The sequence below is a fragment of the Sapajus apella genome, unplaced genomic scaffold (assembly GCF_009761245.1).
Source record: "Sapajus apella isolate SASKATOON/1434 unplaced genomic scaffold, GSC_monkey_1.0 scaffold28, whole genome shotgun sequence".
NCBI lineage: Eukaryota > Metazoa > Chordata > Mammalia > Primates > Cebidae > Sapajus > Sapajus apella.
In genome coordinates this window covers 8,490,498-8,502,220 of record NW_022436968.1, presented here as the reverse complement: position 1 = coordinate 8,502,220, position 11,723 = coordinate 8,490,498, and the positions used below count along the sequence as shown (strand labels likewise).

Below are 11,723 nucleotides of genomic sequence, written 5' to 3'. Positions count from 1 at the left end.
TCAATAAGGATGAAGTAAACTTGAATAATAAAACAAAGGTTTCTAGCAAACATATAGAGAGAGCATTCCATCTAACAGCAGCAGAATACATATTCTTCTCAAAACACACATGAAACATTCTCCAGGACTAATCATGTTGTGTCACAAAATAAAACAAATTTAAGAAGATTGAAATAATCTCAACTCTCTCTTCTGACCACAGTAATATGAAACTAAAAAGCAATGAGAAGACTGGAAAATTCATAAAAATATGGAAATTAAGCAACAGGTTTCTGATCAACTAATGAATCCAAAAAGAAATTAAAATAGAGATTAATACAAAAGAAAATGGAAACAAAATGTGTGAAAACTCGTGGAATGCAGCAAAAGCAGTAAATGCCCACATTATTAAGAAAAAAATCCAAATAAGGAAACTAACATTACACCAAAAGTCTCTGAGAAAAGAAGAAAAACCAAGAAAAAGTTTGTATAAGACAGATAATAGTGCTCACTTTGGCAGCACATATACTAAAATTGGAATGATACAGAGAAGATTAGCATGGCCCCTGCGCAAGGATGACACCCAAATTCGTGAGGCATTGCATATTTTTAAGCTACTTCAGAAAAGCCTCAGGATACAAAATCAATGTGCAAAAATCACAAGCATTCCTATACACCAATAACAGACTTAAAGAGAGCCAAATCAAGAACGAACTGCCATTCAAAATTGCTACCAAGAGAATAAAATACCTAGGAATACAACTAACAAGGAATGTAAAGGACCTCTTCAAGGAGAACTACAAATCACTGCTCAATGAAACAAAAGAGGACACAAACAGATGGAGAAACCTTCCATGCTCATGGTTAGGAAGAATCAATATCATGAAAATGGCCATATTGCCCAAAGTAATTTACAGATTCAATGCTATCCCCATCAAGCTACCAATGACCTTCTTCACAGAACTGGAAAAAACCACCTTAAACTTCATTTGGAACCAAAAGAGAGCCCACAGAGCCAAATCAATTCTAAGCAAAAAGAACAAAGCGGGAGGCATCACACTACCGGACTTCAAACTATACTACAAGGCTATAGTAATCAAAACAGCATTGTACTGGTACCAAAACAGAGATATAGAACAATGGAACACAACAGAGGCCTCAGAGGCAACACAACACATCTACAACCATCCAATCTTTGACAAACTTGACAAAAACAAGCAATGGGGAAAGGATTCCCTGTTTAATAAATGGTGTTGGGAAAACTGGCTAGCCGTGTGCAGAAAGCAGAAACTAGACCCCTTCCTGACACTTTACACTAAAATTAATTTCAGATGGATGAAAGACTTAAACATAAGACCTAACAACATAAAAACCGTAGAAGAAAATCTACGCAAAACAATTCAGGACATAGACATAGGCAAGGACTTCATGACCAAAACACCAAAAGCATTGGTAACAAAAGCCAAAATAGACAAATGGGACCTAATCAAACTCCACAGCTTCTGCACAGCAAAAGAAACAGTCATTAGAGTGAATCGGCAACCAACAGAATGGGAAAAAAAATTTGCAGTCTACCCATCTGACAAAGGGCTGATATCCGGAATCTACAAAGAACTAAAACAGATTTACAAGAAAAAAACAAGCCCATTCAAAAGTGGGTGAAGGATGTGAACAGACACTTTACAAAAGAAGACATACATGAAGCTAACAAACATATGAAAAAATGCTCATCATCACTGGTCATCAGAGAAATGCAAATCAAAACTACATTGAGATACCATCTCATGCCAGTTAGAATGGCGATCATTAAAAAATCTAGAGACAACAGATGCTGGAGAGGATGTGGAGAAATAGGAACACTTTTACACTGTTGGTGGGAGTGTAAACTAGTTCAACCATTGTGGAAGACAGTGTGGCGATTCCTCAAGGACCTAGAAATAGAAATTCCATTTGACCCAGAAATCCCATTACTGGGTATATATCCAAAAGATTATAAATCATTCTACTATAAGGACACATGCACACGAATATTCACTGCAGCACTGTTTACAATAGCAAAGACTTGGAACCAACCCAAATGCCCATCGATGATAGACTGGACAGGGAAAATGTGGCACATGTACACCATGAAATATTATGCAGCCATCAAAAATGATGGGTTCATGTCCTTTGTAGGGACATGGATGAACCTGGAAACCATCATTCTCAGCAAACTGACAAAAGAACAGACACCACATGTTCTCATTCATAGGTGGGTGTTGAACAATGAGAACACAAGGACACAGGGAGGGGAGCATCACACACTGGGGTCTGTTGGGGGGAAATAGAGGAGGGACAGCAGGAGGTGTGGTGTTGGAGAGAGATAGCATGGGGAGAAATGCCAGATATAGGTGATGGGGAGGAAGGCAGCAAAGCACACTGCCATGTGTGTACCTACGCAACAATCTTGCATGTTCTTCACATGTACCCCAAAACCTAAAATGTAATTAAAAAAACAGAAAGATAACAAAGATCAGGCCAGGAAAAATAGAAACTAGGAAAACAATGGAAGAGATTAATAAACCTAAGAGTTGTTGTTGTTGTTTTAAAGATAAGTTGATATATCTTTCACTAAGAAAAAACAGAAGACTCAAAATTAGAAATGAAAGAGGAGCCATTACAACTAAAGCCACAGAAATAAAAAGGTTAATAAAAAAAACTATTCCCAATTATACAGCAACAAATTGGATAACCTAGAAGGAATGGATAAATTTCTAGATATATACAATATACTGACTGAATTATGAAGTAGAAATCTGAGCAGATCAATAACAAGCAAGAAGATTGAATTAATACTTTTTAAAAATCACACAAAAAAAGCTAAGAACCTGATGACTTCACTGCTGAATTCTATGAAATATTTAAAGAAGAACTAATACCAATCCATCTGAAAGTCTTCCAAAAATCAAAGAAATAATTTCCAAGTGAATTATATGAAGCTAGCAATACCCTGACACCAAAACCAGAAACCATTACAAGAAAATTACAATCCAATATCCCTGATGAACACAGACACAAAAATCCTAATCAAAACAATAGCAAATTCAACTTAACAGCACATTAAAAGGATTATTTACTGTGATAAAGTGGGATTTATTCATGGGATCTGAAGATGGTTCAATATATGCAAATCAACAAATTGATATACCACTTTAACTGAATATAGGATAAAAATCATATGATCATCAATACATCAAGAATAATTATGTAACAAAATTCAACATTCTTTTACAATAAAAACTACCAATAAATTAGTTTCATAAAGAATGCACCTCAACACCATAAAAGCTGTATGTGACAAGCCCACAGCTTACATCACACTCAATTATGAAAAGTTGAAAGTGTTTCCTCTAAGATCTGCAACAATACTCACTCTCACAACTTCTATTCAAGTAGTACTGGAAGTCCTAGCTAGAGAAGTTAAGCAATAGAAAAAAATATATTAAAATCACAAAGGAAGTAAATTATCTCTGCAGATGCCAATCTTATATATTAAATTTTTTAAAGCTTCAACGAACTTTTAGAACTAATAAATAAATTCATTAAAGTTGCAGGATACAAAATCAATGTACAAAAATCAATTGTCATTCTAAATACGGACAATGAATTATCTGAAAAAGAAATCAAGAACACAATCCAAATAACAATAGCTATAAAGAAAACAAAATGCTTAGGATTAATTTTAACCAAGGAGGTAAAAGATCTATGTACTGAAAACTATATAAGATAATAATAAAAAGAAGACACAAATTGAAAGATATCTCATGTACAGGAATTAGAAAATAGTGTTATAATGTCCGCATCGCCCAAAGAAATGTACAGATTCAGTACAATCCTTATCAAAATTCCAATAACATTTCCTAGAAAAATTTAAAACATTCTAAAATTTCTATAGAAACACAAAAGACCATGAAAAGCCAAAGCAATTCTGAGCAAAAACAAACCTAAAGCCACCATACTACCTAACTTTGAAATATACTACAATGCTATAGTAACCAATACAGCATGGTACCAGCACAAAAACACAGACAAATAGAAAAAAAATGGAGACTGCAGAGATAAATCCAAGCATTTACAGTCAACTGATTTTTTTATGAAGGCACCAAGAATAAACAGTGGGGAAAGGAGAGTTTATTCATTAAGTGGTGTTGGGACTACTGGATAGAAACATGCAGAAGAATAAAATTAGATGCTGCTTTATATCAGAAAAAAGTTAACTCAGGGATCCCGGGCAAGATGGCCAAATAGGAACAGCTGCAGTGTGCAGCTCCCAGTGAGACTGATGCAGAAGGCAGGTGATTTCCACATTTCCAACTGAGGTACCTGGTTCATCTCACTGGTACTGGTTGGACAGTGAGTGCAACCCAAGGACAGTGAGCTGAAACAGGATGGGGCATCGTCTCATTCAGGAAGCACAAGGGGCTGGGAACTCCCTTTCCTAGCCAAGGGAAGCCATTAGGGACTGTTTCCTTCACTCCAGCCGAGATACTGCACGTAACCAATGGTTTTCACAACCTGCAGACCAGGAGATTCCCTCTGGTACCTACACAACTACCGGGGCCCTTGATTTCCAGCACAAAACTGGGTGGCCATTTGGGCAGAAACTAAGCTAGCCACAGAAGTTTTTGTTTTGTTTTGTTTTCTGCTTTTGTTTGTTTTTCATACCCCTGTGGCACCTGGGACACCACCAGTGAGAGAGAACTGCTCACTCATCTGAAAAGAGGGCTGAAGCCACGGAGCAAGTGGTCTGGCTCAGTAGGTTCCACCACCACAGAGACCAGCAAGATAAGATCCACTGGCTTGAAATTCTCACAGCCAGTGCAGCAGTCTGAGCTCAATCTAGGTCATTAGAGCTCGGTGTGGGGAGGGGCATCCCACACTATAAGCAATCCTGGTGGGAAATCCAAACTGGGCAGAGCCCAACATATATCAACAGCTGCAGGCACTTTGTCACTAGATGTCCTCTCAGAGAAGACCATCTCTGAAAAAAGGCAGTAGCCCATCAGGGACTTATAAATAAAGCCCCCACCTTCCTGGGACAGAGCACCTGGAAAAAGAGGCAGTAGTGGGTACAGCTTCAGAAGACCTAAATGTCCCTGCTGCGCAGCTCTGAAGAGAACAGCGGATTTCCCAACACAGCATTCGAGCTCTGATAAGCGACAGACTGCTTCCTCAAGTGCCTCCCTGACCCCCATGTATCCTGACTGGGAGAAACCTCTCAGTAGGGGCCAACAGATACCTCATACAGGAGGGCTGGCATCTGGTGGATACCCCTCTGGGATGAAGCTACCAGAGGAAGAAACAGGCAGCAATCTTTGCTGTTCTGCAGTCTCCCACTGGTGATTCCCAGGCAAGCAGGGTCTGGAGTAGACCTCCAGCAAACTCCAGCAGACCTGAAGCAGAGGGCCCTATTAGAAGAAAAATTAACAAACAAAAAGAAATAGTTTCAACATCAACAAAAAAAAAGTCCATTCAGAGACACCATCCAAAGGTCACTGACCTCAAGACCAACGGAAGATAAATCAACAAAAATGGGAAGAAATCAATGCAAAAAGGTTGAAAACTCCAAAAACCCAGAACACCCCTTCTCCTTTAAGGGATCTCAGCTTTTTGTCAGCAAGGGAAAAAGACTAGATGGAGAGTGAGAGTGACAAATTGACAGAATCAGGCTTCGGAAGGTGGGTAATAACAAACTTCTTGAAGCTAAAGGAGCATCTTCCAACCCAATGAAAGAAAGCTAACAACCTTGAAAAAGGGTTAGACAAAATGCTAACTAGAATAATGAATTTAGAGAAGAGCATAAATGATCTGACAAGAGCTGAAAAACACAGCACAAGGACTTCATGAAGCATGCACAAGTTTCAATGGCAAAATCAATCAAATGGAAAATAGCATATCAGAGGCTGAAGATCAACTCAATGAAATAAAGCAAGAAGACAAGATTAGAGAAAAAAAAAAGTGAAAAGAAACAAAACCTCCAAGAGATATGGGATTGTGTGAAAAGACCAAATATACTTTTGATCGGTGTACCTGAAAGTGAAGGGGAGAATGAAATCAAGTTGGAAAACATTCTTCAAGATATTATCCAGGAGAACTTCCCCAACCCAGCAAGGCAGACCAACATTCAAATTCAGGAAATACAGAGAACGTGATAACGATATTCCTCAAGAAGATCAACCCCAGTACACAACCTTGATCAGATTCACCAAGGTTGAAATGAATGGAAAAAGGCTAACGGCAGCCAGAGAGAAAGGTCAGGTTACACACAAAGGGAAGCTCATTGGATTCATAGTGGATCTCTCAGCAGAAACCCTACAAGCCAGAAGAGAGTGAGGGCCAATATTCAACATCCTTAAAGAAAAGAACTTTCAACCTAGAATTTCATATCCTGCCAAACTAAGCTTCATAAACGATGGAGAAACAAAATCCTTTTCGGACAAGCAATTGCTGAGAGATTTCATCACCACCAGGCCTGCCTTACAAGAGCTCCTGAAAGAAGCACTAAACAAGGAAAGGAACAACCAGTACCAGCCACTCCAAAAATGAACCAAATGGTAAAGACCATCAATACAATGACGAATATGTGTCAACTAATGGGCAAAACAACCAGCTAGCATCAAAATGGCAGGATCAAATTCACACATAACAATATTAACCCTAAATGTAAATGGGCTAAATGCCCCAGTCAAAAGACACAGACTGGCAAATTGGATAAAAAGTCAAGACCCATCAATGTGTTGTATTCAGGAAACCCATCTCATGAGCAAGGACACACATAGGCTAAAAATAAGGGTATGGAGGAAGATTTATCAAGCAAAAAAAAGCAGGAGTTCCAATCCTAGTCTCTGATAAAATAGACTTTAAACCAACAAAGATCAAAAGAAACAAAGAAGGGCATTACATAATGGTAAAAGGATCAATGCAACAAGAAGAGCTAATGATCCTAAATATATATGCACCCAATACAGGAGCACCCAGATACATAAAGCAAGTTCTTAACGACTACAAAGAGGCTTAGATTCCCACACAATAATAGTGGGAGACTTTAACACTCCACCGTCAATATTAGACAGATCAACAAAGATACAGCATACCCGAATATCTGGGATGCATTTAAAGCAGTGTCTAGAGGGAAATTTATAGCAATAAATGCCCACATGAGAAGCAAGGAAAGATCTAAAATTGACACCCTATTGTCAAAATTGAAATAGCTAGAGGAGCAAGATCAAAAAAAACTCAAAAGCTAGCAGAAGACAAGAAATACCTAAGATCAGAACAGAACTGAAGTAGAAAGAGACACAAAAAACCCTTCAAAAAAAAAATCAATAAATCCAGGAGCTGGTTTTTTGAAAAGATCAACAAAACAGACAGACTGCTATCCAAATTAATAAAATAGAAAAGGCAGAAGAATAAAATAGATGCAATAAAAAATGATAAAGGGGACATCACCACTGATTCCACATAAATAAAAACTACAATTAGAGATTACTAAAAACAACTCTATGCACATAAACCAGTAAATCTAGAAGAAACGGATAAATTCATAAACACTTACACACTCCCAAGCCTAAATCAGGAAGAAATTGAAACCTTGAATACGCCACTAACAAGGGCTGAAGTTGAGACAGCAATTAATACCCTACCAACGAAAAAACGTCCAGATCCAGAGGGGTTCACAGCTTAATTCTGCCACAGGTACAAAGAGGAACTGGTACCATTCCTTCTGAAACTATTCCAAACAATCCAAAAAGAAGGAATCCTTCCCAAATCATTTTATGAGACCAACATCATTCTGATACCAAAACCCAGCAGAGACTAAACAAAAATGGAAAAGCTCAGGTCAATATCCATGCTGAACATAGATGCAAAAATCTTCAATAAAATACTGACAAACAGGCTGCAACAGCACGTCAAAAAGCTTATCCATCACTATCAAGTAGGCTTCATCCTGGGGATGCAAGGCTGGTTCAACATATGCAAGTCTATAAACGTAATCCACCACAAAAACAGAACCAAAGGCAAAAACCACATCATTATCTCAATAGATGCAGAGAAGGCCTTCGACAAAATTCAACAGCCCTTTTTGCTAAAAACTCTCAACAAACTAGGTATCGAAGGAATATATCTTAAAATAATAAAAGCTATTTATAACAAACCTACAGCCAATATCATACTGAATAGGCAAAAACTGGAAGCATTCCCTTTGAAAACTGGCACTAGACAAGGATGCCCTCTCTCACCACTCCTATTCAATATAGTATTGGAAGTTCTAGCCAGAGCAATTAGGCAAGAAAAAAAAAGAGGTATTCGATTAGGAAAGGAGGAAGTCAAATTGTCTCTATTTGCAGATGACATGATTGTATATTTAGAAGACCCTATCATCTCAGCCCAAAATCTCCGTAAACTGATAAGCAACTTCAGCAAAGTCTCAGGATACAAAATCAATGTGCAAAAATCGCAAGCATTCCTATACACAAATAACAGACTAACAGAGAACCAAATCATGAGTGAACTCCCATTAACAATAGCTACAAAGAGAATACAACACCTAGGGATACAACTAACAAATGATGTAAAGGACCTCTTCAAGGAGAACTACAAACAACTGGTCAAAGAAATAAGAGAGGACAAAAACAGATGGAGAAACATTCCATGTTCATGTTTAGGAAGAATCAATATTGTGAAAATGGCCATACTGCCCAAAGTAATTTATAGATTCAATGCCAGCCCCATCAAGCTACCAATGACCTTCTTCACAGATCTGGGAAAAACTACCTTAAACTTCATGTGGAACCCAAAGAGAGGCCGCATAGCCAAGTCATTTCTAAGCAAAAAGAACAAAGCGGGAGGCATCACGCTATCTGACTTCAAATTATACTCCAAGGCTACAGTAATCAAAACAGCCTGGTACTGGTACCAAGACAGAGAAATAGACCAATGGAACAAAACAGAGGCCTCGGAGGCAACACAACACATCCACAATCATCTGATCTTTGACAAACCTTACAAAAACAAGCAACAGGGAAAGGATTCCCTGTTTAATAAACGATATTGGGAAAACTGGCTAACCAAGTGTAGAAAGCATAAACTGGACCCTTTCCTGAGACCTTACACTAAAATTAACTCCAGATAGATTAAGACTTAAACATAAGACCTAACACCATAAAAACCCTGGAAGAAAACCTAGGCAAAACCATTCAGGACATAGGCATTGGCAAGGACTTCATGACTAAAACACCAAAAGCATTGGCAACAAAAGCCAAAATAGACAAATGAGATCTAATCAAACTCCAGAGCTTCTGTACAGCAAAAGAAACAATCATTAGAGTAAACCAGCAACCAACAGAATGGGAAAAAATTTTTGTAATCTACCCATCTGACAAAGGGCTAATATCCAGAATCTACAAAGAACTAAAACAGATTTACAAGAAAAAAACAAACAAACCCACCCAAAAGTGGGTGAAGGATATGAAGAGACACTTTTCAAAAGAAGACATATATGAGGCCAACAAACATATGAAAAAATGCTCATCATCACTGGTCATCAGAGAAATGCAAATCAAAACCACATTGAGATACCACCTCAAGCCAGTTAGAATGGCAATCATTAAAAAATCTGGAGACAACAGATGCTGGAGAGGATGTGGAGAAATAGGAACACTTTTACACTGTTGGTGGGAGTGTAAATTAGTTCAACCATTGTGGAAGACAGTATGGTGCTTCCTCAAAGACCTAGAAACAGAAATTCCATTTGACCCAGCAATCCTATTACTGGGTATATATCCAAAGGATGATAAATCATTCTATTATAAAGATACATGCACGTGTGTGTTCGTTGCAGCACTGTTTACAATAGCAAGGACTTGGAACCAACCCAACTGCCCATCGATGATAGACTGGACAAGGAAAATGTGGCACATATACACCATGGAATACTATGCAGCCATAAAAAGTGATGAGTTTGTGTCCTCTGTAGAGACATGGATAAATCTGGAAACCGTCATTCTCAGCAAACTGACACGAGAACAGAAAATCAAACACCACATGTTCTCACTCATAGGCGAGTGTTGAACAATGAGAACACATGAACACAGGGAGGGGAGCATCACATACTGGGGTCTGTAGGGGTGGCCAGGGGAGGCACAGTGGGGGAATGGGGATGTTGGGGAGGGATAACAAGGGGAGAAATGCCAGGTATAGGTGATGGGGGGATGGAGGCAACAAACCACATTGCCATGTGTGTACCTATGCAAAAATCCTGCATGATCTGCACACGTACCCCAGAACCTAAAGTACAATTAAAAAAAGAAATACAGAAATCAAGAAGCTCTTTGAAACTTAGAACAAATGAACAATGTATCAGAATCTCTGGGACATCGCTAAAGTAGTGTTAAGAATGAAATTTCCAAATTTCCACATCAAAAAGCTGGAAAGATACCAAGTTAACAACCTAACATTACAACTAAAAGAAGAGAACCCAGAGCAAACAAAACCCAAAGCTAAAAGGCAGGAAATAACTAAGATCAAAGCAAAATTGAAGGATATAGAGACATAAAAATGCTTCAAAAAATTACTGAATCCAGGAGCTGGGTTTTTAAAAATTAATAAATAGACCAGTAGATAGATTAATAAAGAAAAAAGAAAAAAATCAAACAGACACAATCAGAAATGATAAGGGGGATGTCACCACTGACCCCACAGAAATACAAGCAACCATCAAAGAATACAATAAACACCTCTATGTACATAAACTAGAAAATCTAGAAGAAATGGATAAATTCCTGGTCACATATATCCTCCCAATACTGAACCAGGAAGAAACTGAATTCCTGAATAGACCAATAATGAGTTCTAAAATTGAGGCAATAATAAATAGCCTACCAACTAAAAAAAGCCCAGGACCAGATGGATTTACAGCTGAATTCCACAAAGAAGAAGTGCTACCATTTCTTTCTTTCCTTCTTTCCTTCCTTCCTTCTTTGTTTCTTTTTTTCTTTGTTTCTTTCTTTCTTTCTTTTTACTTTAAGTTCTGGAATATAAGGGCAGAATGCGGTGGTACCATTTCTGCTTAAATTGTTTCAAATGACTGAAAAGGAGGGACTCCTTCCTAACTCATTTCATGAGGCCAGCATCATCCTGATACCAAAACCTGGCACAGATACAACAAAAAAAGAAAACTTCAGGCCAATATTCCTGATGAACACTATGCAAAAATCCTCAATAAAATATTTGGAAATGGAATCCAGCACCACATCAAAAAGCTTATCCACTATGATCAAGTTGGTTTCATCCCCAGGATGCAAGGTTGGTTCAATATATGCAAATCAATGAATGTGATTCATCACATAAACATAATTAAAAACAAAAGCTACATGATTATCTCAATAGACACGGAAAAGGCCGTCAAGTTAAAAACTCTCAATAGGCCGGGCGCGGTGGCTCAAGCCTGTAATCCCAGCACTTTGGGAGGCTGAGGCGGGTGGATCACGAGGTCAAGAGATCGAGACCATCCTGGTCAACACGGCGAAACCCCGTCTCTACTAAAAATGCAAAAAATTAGCTGGGCATGGTGGCGCGTGCCTGTAATCCCAGCTACTCAGGAGGCTGAGGCAGGAGAATTGCCTGAACCTAGGAGGCGGAGGTTGCGGTGAGCCGAGATTGTGCCATTGCACTCCAGCCTGGGTAACAAGAGCGAAACTCCGTCT

The 11,723-nt window shown here is 38.4% G+C and overlaps 1 non-coding gene across 1 annotated transcript; it reads left to right on the top strand.

The window, feature by feature from the left end:
• The first annotated feature begins 483 nt into the window (after positions 1-483).
• Positions 484-590, top strand: LOC116561259. The gene has a single exon (XR_004273353.1). It is a non-coding gene; the product is annotated as a U6 spliceosomal RNA (small nuclear RNA).
• Positions 591-11,723: the final 11,133 nt, after the last annotated feature.